At 38.9% G+C, this 15,238-nt stretch overlaps 1 long non-coding RNA gene across 1 annotated transcript; it reads right to left on the reverse strand.

Moving 5' to 3' along the window:
* Positions 1 to 960: 960 nt before the first annotated feature.
* On the reverse strand, positions 961 to 14,979 carry LOC125327347. The gene is made up of 3 exons (XR_007204187.1): positions 14,356 to 14,979; positions 3,067 to 3,281; positions 961 to 1,525 (listed from the first exon to the last, which is right to left on the reverse strand). It is a non-coding gene; the product is annotated as an uncharacterized LOC125327347 (long non-coding RNA).
* Positions 14,980 to 15,238: the final 259 nt, after the last annotated feature.

Genomic DNA, 15,238 nt, shown 5'->3' on the forward strand with positions numbered 1-15,238 from the left:
AAGCAGACAATTTACTGCAGCCTGAGTAAACACCACAGGAGCAGTGTCAATAAATAACATTAAAAAAAAAATCGAAGTCAGGCTGTAGTGAGAGCTCAGTTGCAATTTAGGTCATACATGAGCCAGCAGAATGCTCTTGGAGCAAAGAAGGTGCATGGTACCCCAGGCTTCATTATTCAAAGCATTGCTAGCAGATCAAGAGAGGTGATCCCTCTCCTCTACTCAGCACTGGTGAGGCCACACCTGGATTGCTGTGTCCAGTTCTGCGCTCCTTGGTACAGGAGAGACACGGACACACTGGGGACCGTCCACCAAAGGGTAATGAAGATGATAAAGGGACTGGAGCATCTCCCCTTTGAGGAAAGGCTGAGAGAGCTGGAAGTGGCCAGCCTGGAGAAGAAAAGGCTCAGAGGGAATCTGATCAATGTATATAAATACCTAAAGGGAGGGTGCAAAGAGGACGGAGCCAGGCTTTTGTCAGTTGTGCCTAGTGACAGGACCAGAGGGAATGGGCACAAACAGAAATAGAGGAGGTTCTCTCTGATCATCAGGAAACACTTTTATTTTGAGAGTGACTGAACACTGACCCAGGCTGCCCAGAGAGGTTGTGGAGTCTCCATCCATGGATATATTCAAAAGCCTTCTGGACACAATCCTGGGTAACTGGCTCTATGAGGCCCTGCCTAAGCAGGCAGGTTGGACCAGAAGACTTCCAGAAGCTCCTTCCAACCTCACCATTCTGTGATTTTTATTCAGAAAGAATCCTTGAGCCCTAGCACTGGAGGTGCAGTGGGAACTAGATGGCTGGGCCTATTCCTAACCCAAGGTGGGAAATTTTTCCTTTCAGCATTTCCTATTTGTCCAGTCCATGCTGATGCTATGCACAGTACATTTTTACATTGTACAAACAATGTAAATTATATTTTAAATTGTACAAACACATTTTCAAATAGCTGACTATTCAAATAATGAATACTAATATACTTACAACATGAGTACCTATTAATGAGGCTCTCTGTACCAGTCATTAGTAGACAGACACATTCAATGAGTGCCTTGAAGACTACATGGACTAGTTTGCAGGTAGGCTTATAGTGAAAATTTCCAACTTTTAATTCTACAATATTCAGACACCCTTGAAAGGTATGCTGAATATGCTTAAGCAAAAAGATGGGCTAATTAGTTCTTTTCTGTTCTTTCTCACAATGTCTACTACCATATTTCTTGTGGTATTATTTCCACATAGACAAATACAAGTTATGGAAGCAGTGCTCAGATAGCCAATGACAACTCTATAATGGAGGATTAACAGTTAAATATTTCATATATAGCAAGTGAATTCAGTGAACCAGAAGGTGCAAATATTTATAATAAAGACGTAGCTCTAGCAGGCTGTTATCTAGCCTTTCTGGTTGGCAGTAGCAGTGTGTGCATTTGCTTTGAAGTACTTTTATAATTTCTGGAATAATACTTGTTTACCAGTGCACAAGTTACTTTACACATGGAAGATCACACAAACCTAAACCTAGAAAAAAAAAAAAATAGAGTGAACGTCACATATAAAGCCCTGAAGATTATTTTGCAGTGCTCCTGGTAAGCTGAGCCAGCTACAGATTATATGGTATTAAACATTTTACATGAAAATTATAGAAGCTATTTAGTCGTGGATCTTTCAAAGAGAAAAGCAAAGTTTTATGACCAGGACAACAACTATTGCATATCCTTACGAGAAATCTAGCAGTCATTGAGTACTACTGTTGTTGTAGTTGTAGCCATGCTGAGTGTGGATACCAAAACATAATGCTGTCTTTGGCATGAATATGTTTCACCCTGAAGATCTCAGATCATTTCAATATTGTCATACACATGCTGTGCTATTAATATGAAAGTCAACTAGTGCCTATATGTGCTTGTAAGGTAAAGAAATGTTTGGCTCAGCAAGACCTAAATACTTGTTTACATAGGGAAGTCAGTGTGAAACAGTAATGTGTGAGATACATCCCCATACCTGACTTCACACTAAATCTCTTAGTAGACAACTGCATGTGGACCAGCTTGAGACTTCAATAAATATTAGAGCCAAAAGTAGCTTTTATTGCCCTATTTCTATATTAAATAAAATTTTATTTATCTTATTGGAGCTTCCAGAATAGGACTAGGCTGAGATTAAAAAAAAAATATCTGTAAGCATTGCATAAAGGTTGCAGAGGAAAAGCTGGTAGGGAGTCTTGAAGTCAAAATGAAGGTTTTAGGAGGCCAGGCTCAGCAGCGGAGAAGGGGCTGGGACATCTGAAGCAGGAATGAAAGGATGACGAAGGAGTCAGTGGGTTTGGGGACAGGGGAAGGAAGGATGAAGGAGGGGTTGTGTGGGGTCTCTGGGGCTTTTGGGAGCTATGGGAGATATCAGAACATTTTGTGACTGGCAAGGGAGTTTTTTAACCTCTAAGGTAGTTCTGTTTTCCAGATTTTCCTGCATTTCTGAAAGGTGAATTTAAAAGAAACAAAAATATCTGAGACTCCCATATGAGTCCCGGACTCTTGAGAATTAAGGATTTAGTAAGAACACCAACATAACAATATTCTGAATAAAAAAAGAAAACATTAATACTAAGGATTATTATAAGGATAACACAGACTATAATTACGAGGAAGTTGTTATTCAGCATTAAAAGTCCTTGTTTCCCCTTTTCTGTTATTTATGGCTCCATTCAGCTGAAGGGATGACTGTCATTTGGATATCAGCTAGGTGAACTTAAAACTTTTTATGAACAAGGTTTGATTTAAACTCTGCTGGATATTACTTACACGATTGTCTCAGCTGCCACAAAGCTCTTATGATACAACAAAAAATATGTCAAATTAAAACAAACCAAACTTTATGCTACAGCAAATGATGACAAAAGTATACCAGTAAAACAGAAGCTTTCTAAAGTATATTTCGGTGTAATGCCTTACTAAAACCACTGTCTTCCTAAAGCTCTTGATAACTAAATCTAAGAGCCTTCCCTATCTGTTTAATCTCTTCGATGAAATACACTCAAAGCAGTTTAGATCTGAGTTCCTCACCACCACACCAGTTCTCTCCCGGAGGCCACCGCAGCAGTACAGCTCTTGTGGACGCAAACACCCATCCAGGCACAGCTCTGTTCGTGGAGTTTGTGAGTGTTTGTGATTCCTTGTGCCTCCTGATGACAGTTCATTTGAGTCAGCAAAAGTAAAATGCAAGAGAGTCTTTCTTAATGGCCTTGAGTTGTCATTACAAGTCCTGTACAGATTTTAGTCTTTGGGGGAAGAAAAACAAAAAAAAGAAACCACTTTATAAATCAATACAAAACTGGCAAACATTGTTCTCAGAAGCCATAATCTTACTAAGATTTTTAAAACAGATTTTCTCTGAAGTTCTAAAGTCCATTATGTCTTTCTGTGGCTCCCCTTCCTCTCCTCTGCCTTTCGCCTCTGCTCTCACATCTCCTGACATCCAGGACACTTCATTTATTCTCAAGGTTTTGGCTACTGCCTATATTCACCAAAATCTAATTTATCTTTCTGCTCCAAATTTTATTTACTTCAAACTTTAGTTTCAAGGGTAACAGTTTTACAATTGGAAATTAAAACATTCTACTCAAAAACCTTGTCATTTTCTTTACCATTTAAAACCTGATTACTGTTCCTTCTCACCCAAACTTCTAAACAGCACTTGCTTTTTTTTCCTTGTCTTTTTTTCCATTTGTTTTATCTCATGCATTTATACCAGTTTATAGTTCTAAACTTTGCCATACCTACTGCCATAGTCTTGTTCAAGCAGTTTTACCTAATCTCTATTACTACAGGTACTCCCACCTTCCTACTTCAACCTCTTTCCTTCTTTAATCTAAATTGAGGAATGGGGATTTTTTTACTGATCAGAACCCATCCCTTATCTTTGGTTGGCATCAATACACCTGCTGAGTCAAACAGACAATGCTGCATCAGTATGAATCATTGTTTCTTCTTAAGAGGTGGAGACTTGCCATTTCTAAAGCTCAGGGATTTTTTTTGCAAATGCCATTATGCAGCAGCTTTAAAATAGCTCACAGTTGTTGGTAATTTGCAAAGATAGAGAATTGTATTGTAATCCTGGAAGCTCTGTGAAGTGTAATTTTCCAGGCTCTAAGCTTGACTTTTAAAATATTTCAGGTATTCATTCCACCATATTATGTCACAAGTTCTTACTGGAAATAATTTTGGGAATATTTTAACTGCCTAGTTAAAAACCCCAAAACATTGTGGCACTTATTGATATAATTTTTCTCAGATGACTGTTCTGCTGCATCTGCCTGCCACACACATCCCATCACGCCTTAGTAATCCCTTCGACAGCTACAGCTGTGCCAGCAAATACAAGTAGTTTCTTAGCCCCCAAGGGCCCAGCTTTGAATTAGTGAGTGCTAAACACTGTCCCTCCCACAACAATTTACGTGATGCATTTTGTGATGGTTTTTGTTTTCCTTCTGTCACTAAACTCAAACTCAGAGTTTCCTACCAAGCTGTTTCACGTGACACATAAATATTAAATTCTACAATATTAGTATGTGGAAACTGTTTGGTTTTTCACATGTTTGTGCTTATAAATGGTTCTGATGGTTTACTTGCTATTATTCTGAGTCTTACGGGTCCCAGAGTTCAGTGTCTCAGGAGGCATCTTGGTGTACTCATGCTTTTTTCCTTATCCTGCCATCTCCCATTACTTTGGAAATAACCAAAAGCCAAACCCAATATCCTTAAGATTTTTATCATTCCCTGAAATCTTTATGCCTGAAAGTAAAGATAATCACAGTCCTGCTGTTTTCAGGTTGCCCCTGAAGACCTGGAATGCACTTGTTCTCTGTGCATAGCACAGAGGGGGGAAGCAACAGAAATTAGTTTCTACATGAAGCAAAGTGTCAAAGGAGCATCTGGCAGGGAAGGAAGGCAATGTCAGAAACCTGTTGGAGGAAGGTGACCAAAGGACTGATACACAGTACAAATGTTTTTGTCAGCTGGGGGAAGAAGAGAGGACTGTGTTCTCTATGCCAGAGTTCAGGAGAAAAATAACTTAGTCCCTGCTTTAGTGAAAAGGAGGTAGCAGAGCTTTCACTATGCATTTAAAATACAACTGATTCAATTAAAAATAAAGGAGGTTCATCTGCAGTCTGAAAGACAATTTAAATGCTCCTTTTTTTTTTTTTTTTTTTTTTGTGACCCGTGGCTTTTCTTTTCTGAGTGCACTGAGACAGGACATTTTATGTAACCTAGATTCAGTCAAGAAGTTATTTACCATACTGGAAAATATTTATACACTTGTACCAGAACTTCTCCAGGTCAGGGTTTGCATATCTTCCCTTGTATTTCCCTGTATACCTATTAGAAATGCACAGAACTCTGTCTGCCCTGTTCTCTCCTTTTCATTTTTCCCCCATGTTTGTCCAAAGCATGGTGTAGGCACATGGTGTGATTCTTGGTCCTGTGCAGCAACAGGAGTTGGATTTGATGATCCTTGTGGGTCCCTTCCAACTTAGGATATTCTATTCTATTCTATTCTATTCTATTCTATTCCATTCCATTCCATTCCATTCCATTCCATTCCATTCCATGGCTGAATAGTCTGTTCATTTTAACTGTGATACTTTTCACAGTAAGTTTGTATTTTTCTTGATATACAGTAGATCATACTGACTGAAGACATACTGAGAGAACCCATCCCTGACTGCTAATGAAACCTGACATCTGTGCTGTTGATTACAAATGTATTAAAATTGAACATTTGTTGAAATTTTTATTAAATGGCATAAAAAAGATAGGAGAGTGGTTATTGTCTCAGTTGCTATCTGAGAATCAGCTCTTCCCAACTTTTTGGAGGACTGTATATCTGAAATAGATACGGATTTTCAAGGCAGGGGAGCAGGAATGAGAGAAGGAACATCTGTAGATGGTTTTGCCTGAATTAATCATCATCTGGAAAAGACAGAGCTTAAGTAGTGTGCAAGGTAAACACAGTGAAATGTGAAATACTGAAATGATGGGCAGGACTGTATTTTTATCTCATGAGTGAATAAGACCAGACATCGTAATTCTTCAGAAATGGAACTGGCTGTGAGGGACTCGTCTCATGACTACTTAGGGAAAAATTGAGCCTTCCTCAAGAGGCACAAGCCTCAGGAGATATGGGCTGAAGTGTTGTGAAATGCTTTTGTCTCTGGCATTCTGAACCCTTTGAACACTCATGTGAGCAAGCCTGGCTCTAGGAAAAGCAAAGAGGGTAGTTGTCTATTGGAGCAAATTCCTGCGGGCAACAAGCTTCTGCTGTTCACTGAAGCAGGGATCAGCTGCTTCTAGGTAAGGCAGCAAACTTGTGGCTTTCCCAGGCCCTTCCACTTAGCTTGGCTCACAGGCTTGGCCTGATCTGTTGGTGTTTCCCACCATGCTGACACACCATATGCCTGCTCTGATTACAGATTACCCAGTTTAATCTTACACCAAACCATGTGCTACTTCCTGAGGAATATTCACAGCCCCTCACTGAGCACTCCTACACCTCAAGATGCCCAGGAACAGCCCTCCAGCTGAAAGTATGCCTTCTATAAATTAAAAAACCAAAAACCAAAAACCAAAACCAAAAACCAAAACAAAGAACAAACAAACAAAAAACCAAAAAAACCAAACAAAACCAAACAAAAAAAGAAGCTGTTATTATCAGCTTCTGCATCCAACATAGAGAAAGCTAAGGCAAGAGAGTTTGTGGCCATATGTTGGGTAGACAGGGTAGAGACTAATAGGAAATCTGAAAATGTGGTGGGTTTTTTCCCCAGGATGGAAGAAACTTATGGGTCTGCTGAGTGTGGAATTGTGGAATAATGTCCATACGTAAAAGCCAGGCTATCCCTGTAATGCAAGGCTCAAGGACACAAAGACTACTCTGTTTCTCTTACAACTCTTGTACACTGCAAAATAATATGGGAGACAGACTGGAAAAATATATTGAGATCACTTATTGAGAAAGGTGGTATGGCCATCAAATAGAGTACAGAAGTACTGTGACACAAAAACTGAGATGCTTGCAGTTTCTGCTTTCAACTGAAAATATTATGCAAATAAAGACATTCATTGCAATGTGTTCTCCAGAGCACAATGAACATAGCTTTTCTGGGGAAACCCAGAAAAGGAGACGTGAGCTCATTACATGTATCTTATGGTGCTGTGATTTTATGTAGCTTGAAAAAATGAAGACACAAAGGAGTGGGTTTGACCCGAGAAAAATAGTCAAGCCTCTAAATGGATCACATACTTGCAGAGAGAGGTGCTCAGTAAGCCCTGCATTTGGCCTGGTTTTAGGGACATTATTTCAACATGAGAGTGACTCAGACTAGTCCCAGAAGTCAATCTGTCCAAATGTGCACTGAATTTGTCTGCCTCTGCTTCAGACTGGCCTAGCGCATGCCAGCCTGCTTTTGAGATGTGCTGGCTTTGCATTGAAGGACTTCAGTACCTCTATCAGGCACAGTGTTCATGGGAATGCTTAGACACATAATTCCTATTAAAATGAAGGACTCAAGCTGGTAATAGCCTACATAAACACTAATGAAATGTTCACTGTAGGAAACTGAAACTCTTCAAATATTAGGCTTAACCATGTATGCATTCATATGCATGTGGATACACATAAACTGTTGAAAATGGAAATCCACTAGGACCAACATGGAAGTTGTAAAATTTAAGCATGCTTTTCTTGGATTTCTTTTCCATGAAAAGCATTTATTTATGTATTTGCAATGCCACCATGAAAAATTGTCCTTTTTCAATCTTTCTGTGCATACTGTAAAATTATATGTAGATAAATATCAAGACACATAAATACATATATGCAGGCATAAAACTGTATCTGTGCATGGTAGGCAAATGTATATATATAAACATACAAGGAAAGTATTAACTGAGTAAAAGACTTTTATTCTTTGTTTAGTTTAAAATCTCTGGAGTTAGTATAATTCTTTTAAAATTACTATACTGTATAAAGACACACAAATATTACATATTCAGCAAAAACATCTTGATAAAACAAAAGCACATTGGTACAATCTTACAGCTCATGCTCTTACTTTCCAGTCACTAAGGTGTGCTTCAGACTAATGACATTAGAGGCTAAGCATGGCAGTGACTGGAGTCCAGGCTAGTAAGCCCTGCTGGGATAATTAGCATGACCTCCCTGCTATTGCCATTAAGAGACATTAAATGAGGGAATGCCCAAGGAGGAAAACAGAAATGGAAAGGACCAGACAAAGATGAAGTCTAGGGACTGGGAAAGTGGACAAGGTAGTTGCAGAGAGTTCCAAGCATGAAAATGTTGGGAACAATGGTTTCATATTCTGTAATATGATGTAATGGTCCCAGCTGGTCTTAACCTTGATGGAAAGGCTTTGTTTAAGAACTATAAAAAACTTTTTTTCATAAACTCTGAGGATAATCTGGGAAGAGAGAGAATTTGTCTTATCTGAATTATGTGGTTTTTGTTCACACTGTATTCCTTACTGAATCTAGGGAACAATATGAGAGCCCTCCTGTGGCCAGCTGAACACCTGTAAATTCCCTTGATTGCAGTCAAAGACGAGACAGCCCACTAGATCATTACCTTGTGTCTGATTTCTTGGTTGTTTTTATCACACTATTTATTGTGCAGAGGTGTGCATGGCATTCTCAACAATATATCAAAGGTGACTGTCCTCAAACACTGATCATCTAAGTTAGAGCATAGACAGAGTGAAGTGAAACACAGAGGTAACACTAGCACAGAACATAATGACTTATTATCTATTGCTGTAAGTCAGCACAACTCCACCAACACAGACAAAAGAAGATAAGTGGATTGAAGAGGTAGCCATATGGAACACTTTAACAAAAGGCAGTGGAAAGGATGGCTCCAAGCACCAGTCTGTGTCTTCATACACAATGCACTGACATTTACACCAAGACGGAATAGATGTGAAAATCTGGGCTCTGACTGGGTATTTTTGATATATCCCTTTGCAGAATGTAGATACTGTACAAGCTACCCCACAGGATTGTTGTTAATAGTCTCCTACTTCTAGACAACTTGAACTCTACCAGGCTAATCCTCATTCACATCAGCTTGGTTTACAGAAGTATCAGAACAAAAGGATTCAATAGCATAAGAAAGGCTGAGAGATCACGCTTTCAATATCTGTAAGATTTCCAGTAAAAAACAATTCTTTTGCTGAAGGGGCAGAAAAAGATTCTATGCAGCCTCTTTAAAAAAGTGAGTAGCTGGTCTAAGTACATTGAGACCTTGAAAGGTTAGGAAAAGAACAACTTATATTATAAAGGCTATGAACCAAAAGAATCTCTTTAAAGCTAAGAAATTTTAATTCAATTTCTTACTTTCATAAATACAAAAATGCAATCATTTTTATTTTATATAGTTTAATTCAAGAGGACATACTGAGAAGCAACAGCTTAGCTCCTCTGAACAAATGTGCTCTAAGTTTAGCCTGAAGAACCGAGTGTGTGTCCTATGCAATGCAATGCATCACATTACTGAGCTCTTTAAATGGGCATAGGCAGCTGAATTGTCAATTGGGAGAATTGTCAAAGGTAATTTACACAGTATTGCTGATGATTTTCATTTACATGAGTAAAAGTGCAGGCAGGAAAAGCAGTATTTCATCCTTCCAGTGCAACATTAATCAGTGTTGCCTACCATACAGTCACCAGTTTTTCATGTTTTCTAAGTCAGAGCAAAATGCTGTTCAAATAATTTTTATCTGCAGTTTTTCCAGCAGCAGATCAGCATTACCCCAAGCTCCTAAATAGTTGCTCCCTGCAATTTTTGAGTTTCATGATCTTTCTAGACTTCTAAATTTAGCTGTCTTTGCTCTCCTTGTCAGGCATGTACAACATGTGACAAACTCTGGTTCAGTAAAAGAATTTTAACTTGTGAATTAAAATCTGCAAATCCAAATCGGTCCAAGGGGGGGCCTTTCTCTCTTGGTAATACAGCCAATTGATCAGTAGATGGTGGTGGTGCACTGTCACCTGATGCAGTTGGCCGAGGACAGCACCCAGCTGTTAAAACATTTTTATTATAGAGCAGAGTAACGGTCTTGGACATGACCGAGTTTTTAATATATCAGAACATTAGAACATTAAGAAATGATAAATACTAAATATACGTGTCTTATAAACTAGGAGAAGTTGTATTTTCTTTTTTTTCTTCTTCTTTTTTTCGCCTAGAGTTTCAGCAAACTTCTAATCTTCCTTTTCCTCATCCTGTATTTTAATTCAGTGGGAAGAGAGTCCCTTACCTTTTGCTGTTTTCATATATTAATTAAAATGATAGAAGGAAGGAGAAATAAGAGTGCGAAGATGCCTAATGAAATTGCCAAACTCCAGAAATTCTTTCAACATGGTTATTTGCCACTTTCCCTCCCACATTGACTTTGTCACGCAGCAACTCTGGAGGTGAAGAGGGAGAGAAGGAGCTGGTTTCAGTCTCCTTTTCCCAGGCAGATAGGATGGAGAGGACGAGCACTGGGGGCATCCTTCACCTGTTCATGGACAGGATTCTGGCACACCTCTGAGTCTTGATCTGTTTGCACTGCTGTGGGTATTTTAGAGCTTCTTTCTAGGGATATATACAGTATTACGCACCTGGAGCCAGTGTGCTTGTCATGGGGAAGGACTGTATTGGTCTTGGGGTCTCTAGTGAGAGAGAAGTAGTAAAGTCTTGGAGCAGGACCACAAATGAGTGAATTAGAGCTGCCTTTCTGAGCAGTACAAGTGCTGAAGCTTTATAGCAGGACCTCTGATGGGAGTGACATGCTGAAAGCAGTCATGAAATATTGTAGGCTAGGGACCCCATAGCAGGGGCAGATCAGATTTCCAGTTAAACACGTTTGCCACCCACTGGCCAGGCTGCAGATTTGCCTGTTGCTGCGACGGGAATTAACAGCTTGTAGTTGTAAGTATTAACATATGATGGATGATTAGGATGTAGAAAGCATAGTTTAACAGTAGAGTATATTTGAATATTTATAGGCTTTTGTTTACCATATTAAATGCAATGACTCCAGAACTGGGCAGTGACAGGGCCACACTAACACCTTTAATTTACAGCTCGCTTCTGCCATCAAAAACAATACTTTCTCAGTTCCTAGGTCATACTTCCTAAGCTGACTAACAGATTATGTTCATGAACAATCAGAGCTAAAGGAGCCATTTCATTTGGGCTGTGCATAGAGTCTGTTATGAAGGTAAAACCAGACATTAATTCAAAGTTGAACTAGTACTTGAGAAGAGGGTGAGAAAGCTGATCCAAACGGTTCCTTTTCCTCAACCATCTGGTGCCAGAAGAATCTGGTGTCAGAAGAGAGAACTGAGGGAGAAGTCCAGACAACTTGGCTGAAAGCATCTTCCAACAGTATTGGTTCCTATTCAGTTTTGGTTTTGGTCCTATCTTCACCCAAAACCAGAACTGCATTGTGAAGGTGGATGAGTCTACCTCATATCAAAAGCAGTAGTACAAGTTGGGCAGAGAAACAAAGAAAAATGTGCCTCAAGGCTAGCAGGCCAGAAACAAGAAATTACCTTTTCAGATTTACCCAACATGAGTCAGATTATTTTTCTGCTTTCCTCCCTCCCTACTTCACTGTAATTTTTCTATCACCTAGAAAGAAAAGCATGTTTAAAGATGTAATATGAAGAGTAATTCCCATGCTGCCCATTTTGGATTTGAAAGCTGGTAAGAATTTATTGCTCAGTAAGTTATACCTGATACTGTGACATTTCTAAGGGCAATGGTTATGTAAATACATCCGTATATTGTCTCTGGGGTGCCACTGCAAACAAAAAACACAGTCCCCGCAAGGTAATGATATCACCTTTACGTGACTGAATACAGAAAATGGAAGACCATAAAAAGAATGTTTTATGAACATTTTCTCTTTTATTAGGTCTTGGAAAAATACGTATTGTTTCGAAGGAAAAAAAAGTAGTGAAGGAGTGAGAAATTTAAATAATTTTCATGGTACTTCAAATATTTAAAAGGGAATACAATAAAATACAAAGAAATTCATAAACTCTGATTTCCCAGTTATAATTAATTTTGCACTCTGAAGGTGTCAGTGCAGAAACATTATCCATGTCAGAAAAAACATCAAGTCTTAGAATGAAATTAATATCTTAAAGAAAAATCATAGCACAGCTTGTACTGTAAGGCTTGGTCATTAGGGAAGTTATTTTGTATAGCTGTTTCTTACCCTATAATTAAAATGATAAGTTAACCATAGTCATGACAGTTCTTCCTTGATTAGTGTATATTATTCTTATATCAATCTTAGAATCATGAACTTCTGGCAAATTGGGTCTAGAACCTCCATATGGAGTCATGAGGTTTTGCATGCAAATGGAATTTCTCACCCCATAAACACTCAAGAAAATTTAAGTATCTTCAGTAACCAGATGGAGCAAATAGTCCTTTAAGGCATATGAAAGTCATGAATATTGCAGGAGAATAAATATATATTTTCTGTATATATATAGATATATATGTATTCGATGTAGAGTTAATGTTAGTTATCATGCATTTAATGTGAAATCTCTTTTTTTCTTGAATAAATGCATGGCAAAAGATTCAGGGACAAGGTACTACCTAAAGATAAATATCATTGTCAACACTGCAATAAAAAATACCAAGGTCCCTCTGTTCCTTGCTATGTTATAGGGCACAGTACTGCACTCTCTGATTTTGTAGATGATGCCTAAATGCAAAGAAAGGCAGACAAGAAAAGTCAAAATTGGGTCTTTGACTTAAATGCAGTAATTTATTTTGTGCTGACTATTACCTCACTGAGAATGTTTCCAAGAAAGCAACATTTAGTACTAAAGGTGAATTTTGTGCTTTCCAAGGCATGCTGTGGGAACTTTCCTGTTGCCTGAAGAGCAAATGAGTTTTTCAAGATGATACTTTAAAAAATTGGCACTCGGCTGATTACCTCTTTCTACTGCTGTTGATAGACTTACAAGCAGTACTGGGAAGACTTCCAGTACTGGGAAGAGCACTGCAAGGTTGCTCTTGCCATTCTTCTGCCTTAGGCTACACTCAGTCTCTGCAGTTCAGCCCAGTGATCCAGACATTATGTCCCAAGTCACTCCCCAGAGAATATGATTCGTATGTTTCACTGCTCTGCCTGTTCAGAAACACTTTCTAACATCTAACCTAAACCTCCCTCAGTGGCATATAAAGCTTTTAGGTTTTTATCCTATCCAACATGAACATGGCAAACAGATTACTTCCTTCCTCTTGCAGCAGCAACTTTTTACATGTCAGAAGCTTATGTCTGTCTCCCTCCTCATTCTTCCCTTCTTTTGGCTGTCAATCTTTGCAGACAGCTAATCATTCTTACCACCCTCCTTTGGACCCCTTCCAGATGATTCACATCTTTTTAAAAATAACTTGAGTGGCCAAACATCCCTTATAATGTGGGATTTCCCATGTTTAAGCCTCAAATCTCACATGCCATGTTAAAAACATGTGAAATATTGCCTGCTTGAATATTTCCTCTTTATTAAAATAGGTGACATGGGTTTTGAGGTTGAAACATAAAAACTTGCAGCTGCTTTCCTGCCCATTCTTCAGAGCAGCCTTTGGCAGCAAAGAGCCATGACTTGGATGTAGCTGAGACAGAAGTAAAAGCCAAAGCATCCCTGAAAGAGCTGGGGAAGTCTGAAGAACAGTGCACACCCTGAAGCACCAAGAAGGTGTATCAGTGTTTTAAAATTCAGAACCCACCAATTCTGAGATGCTGCCCTGCATCAGGTGTAATCCTTCTCCCAAGGGCTCACCAACATAATAAGAAAATAAATACTCCGGTGTTTTGTAGACAATGCTTTTGTTTATACAGCTCAGGAGATGACATTTTAGGTCCCTGACTACTGTTTGGCTTGGGATTCTCCATGCTCTCTTCTCTGCAAAATGCTATCCAGCAAGTCATGCTCCATCCTGCATTTGCTCAGTTGCTTATACCTGATTACCTAAGGACCTTGTCTTCACTGTGCTTCCTCTTTTTCTTATCAGAAGACTTTTTTAATTTGCCAAGATCATTCTGAGTTTTGGTCCTTTCTCCATTACTTTTGATGTTTCTCCAAGCCTGGTGTCATCTGTGAATTTATTGCCTCCTCACCTTTCAAGTATACAAATTATTTTAAAAAGAACCCAAACCAAAACTATAACCAGACCTTGAACAGACCTTTGAACTTTATCTTTTTCTGATGTATCTGATGTAACTTTATATGATGTATCTTTAGTTTCAACAGAGAATCATCTACTATGTTATTTGGAGCAAGTCAGCAGCAGAATGGACTCTACTCCTCAGACACCATTTCCATGGATACAATGAAACAAGGTATGAGTTTGTTTCTTCCACTTCTAGTTGTATGGAATTACTGTGTTGCTTGTAGAAGCCAGATTCAACTCTTGTCTCTGGAAGCAAAAACTGGAGAGTCATTCTGAGTGTCCTCAGCCCTGTCCACTGTGGGAGAAGCACTGTTTCAGAGACATGAGTGCACATCTAGCTGGGGCAGAATATGAGATCAACTCAAAGGAATAAGCATCTCCTTTCAGAGCTAAGAATACTCCAGCACTAAGAATGTCCTCTGCAAAATACCTACTACAGCAAATAGGAATACTTTTTCTTGGAGTCCCTAGGTAACTGATAATATAAGAGAGAAATTACAGCCTTTTTCAGCCTCTAAGACCTGTGACATTCAAATACAGCAGTGTCCATCACCTCTAAAAATATAAGCTGTAGCAGATCCCAATTGCATGAGAAGAATTTCCTTCAATATCATCAAAAGGTCTGGGATCTCCCACTTCATGAAGACTTTTAGAGGAATCTTTTAATAATTTTCTATGAATATGTATGAATCTTTCCAGTCTGGGGCCTATCTGAGGAGTGAAATTTGGCATTTAGGAAATACTTGAACCTAACTCACTTCTTTTTTTCCCCCAGCATTCTGACTGATGACATTTCAGAGTAAAAGAAGGCTTTGCAGCTGACCTTTCTATTCCTGCCAGAGAGACCTTACAGGCAGTGGCAAATTCTGTCATTACACAAGGTGAAAAAGATACTATTCATCCTTATCCAGTCTGGACATCTTGGCAGGATCAGAAATATATTTCTAGTTAATTCAGTCCCAATGCAAAGCTTTC

The sequence above is a fragment of the Corvus hawaiiensis genome, chromosome 1 (genome assembly GCF_020740725.1).
Source record: "Corvus hawaiiensis isolate bCorHaw1 chromosome 1, bCorHaw1.pri.cur, whole genome shotgun sequence".
Classification (NCBI taxonomy): domain Eukaryota; kingdom Metazoa; phylum Chordata; class Aves; order Passeriformes; family Corvidae; genus Corvus; species Corvus hawaiiensis.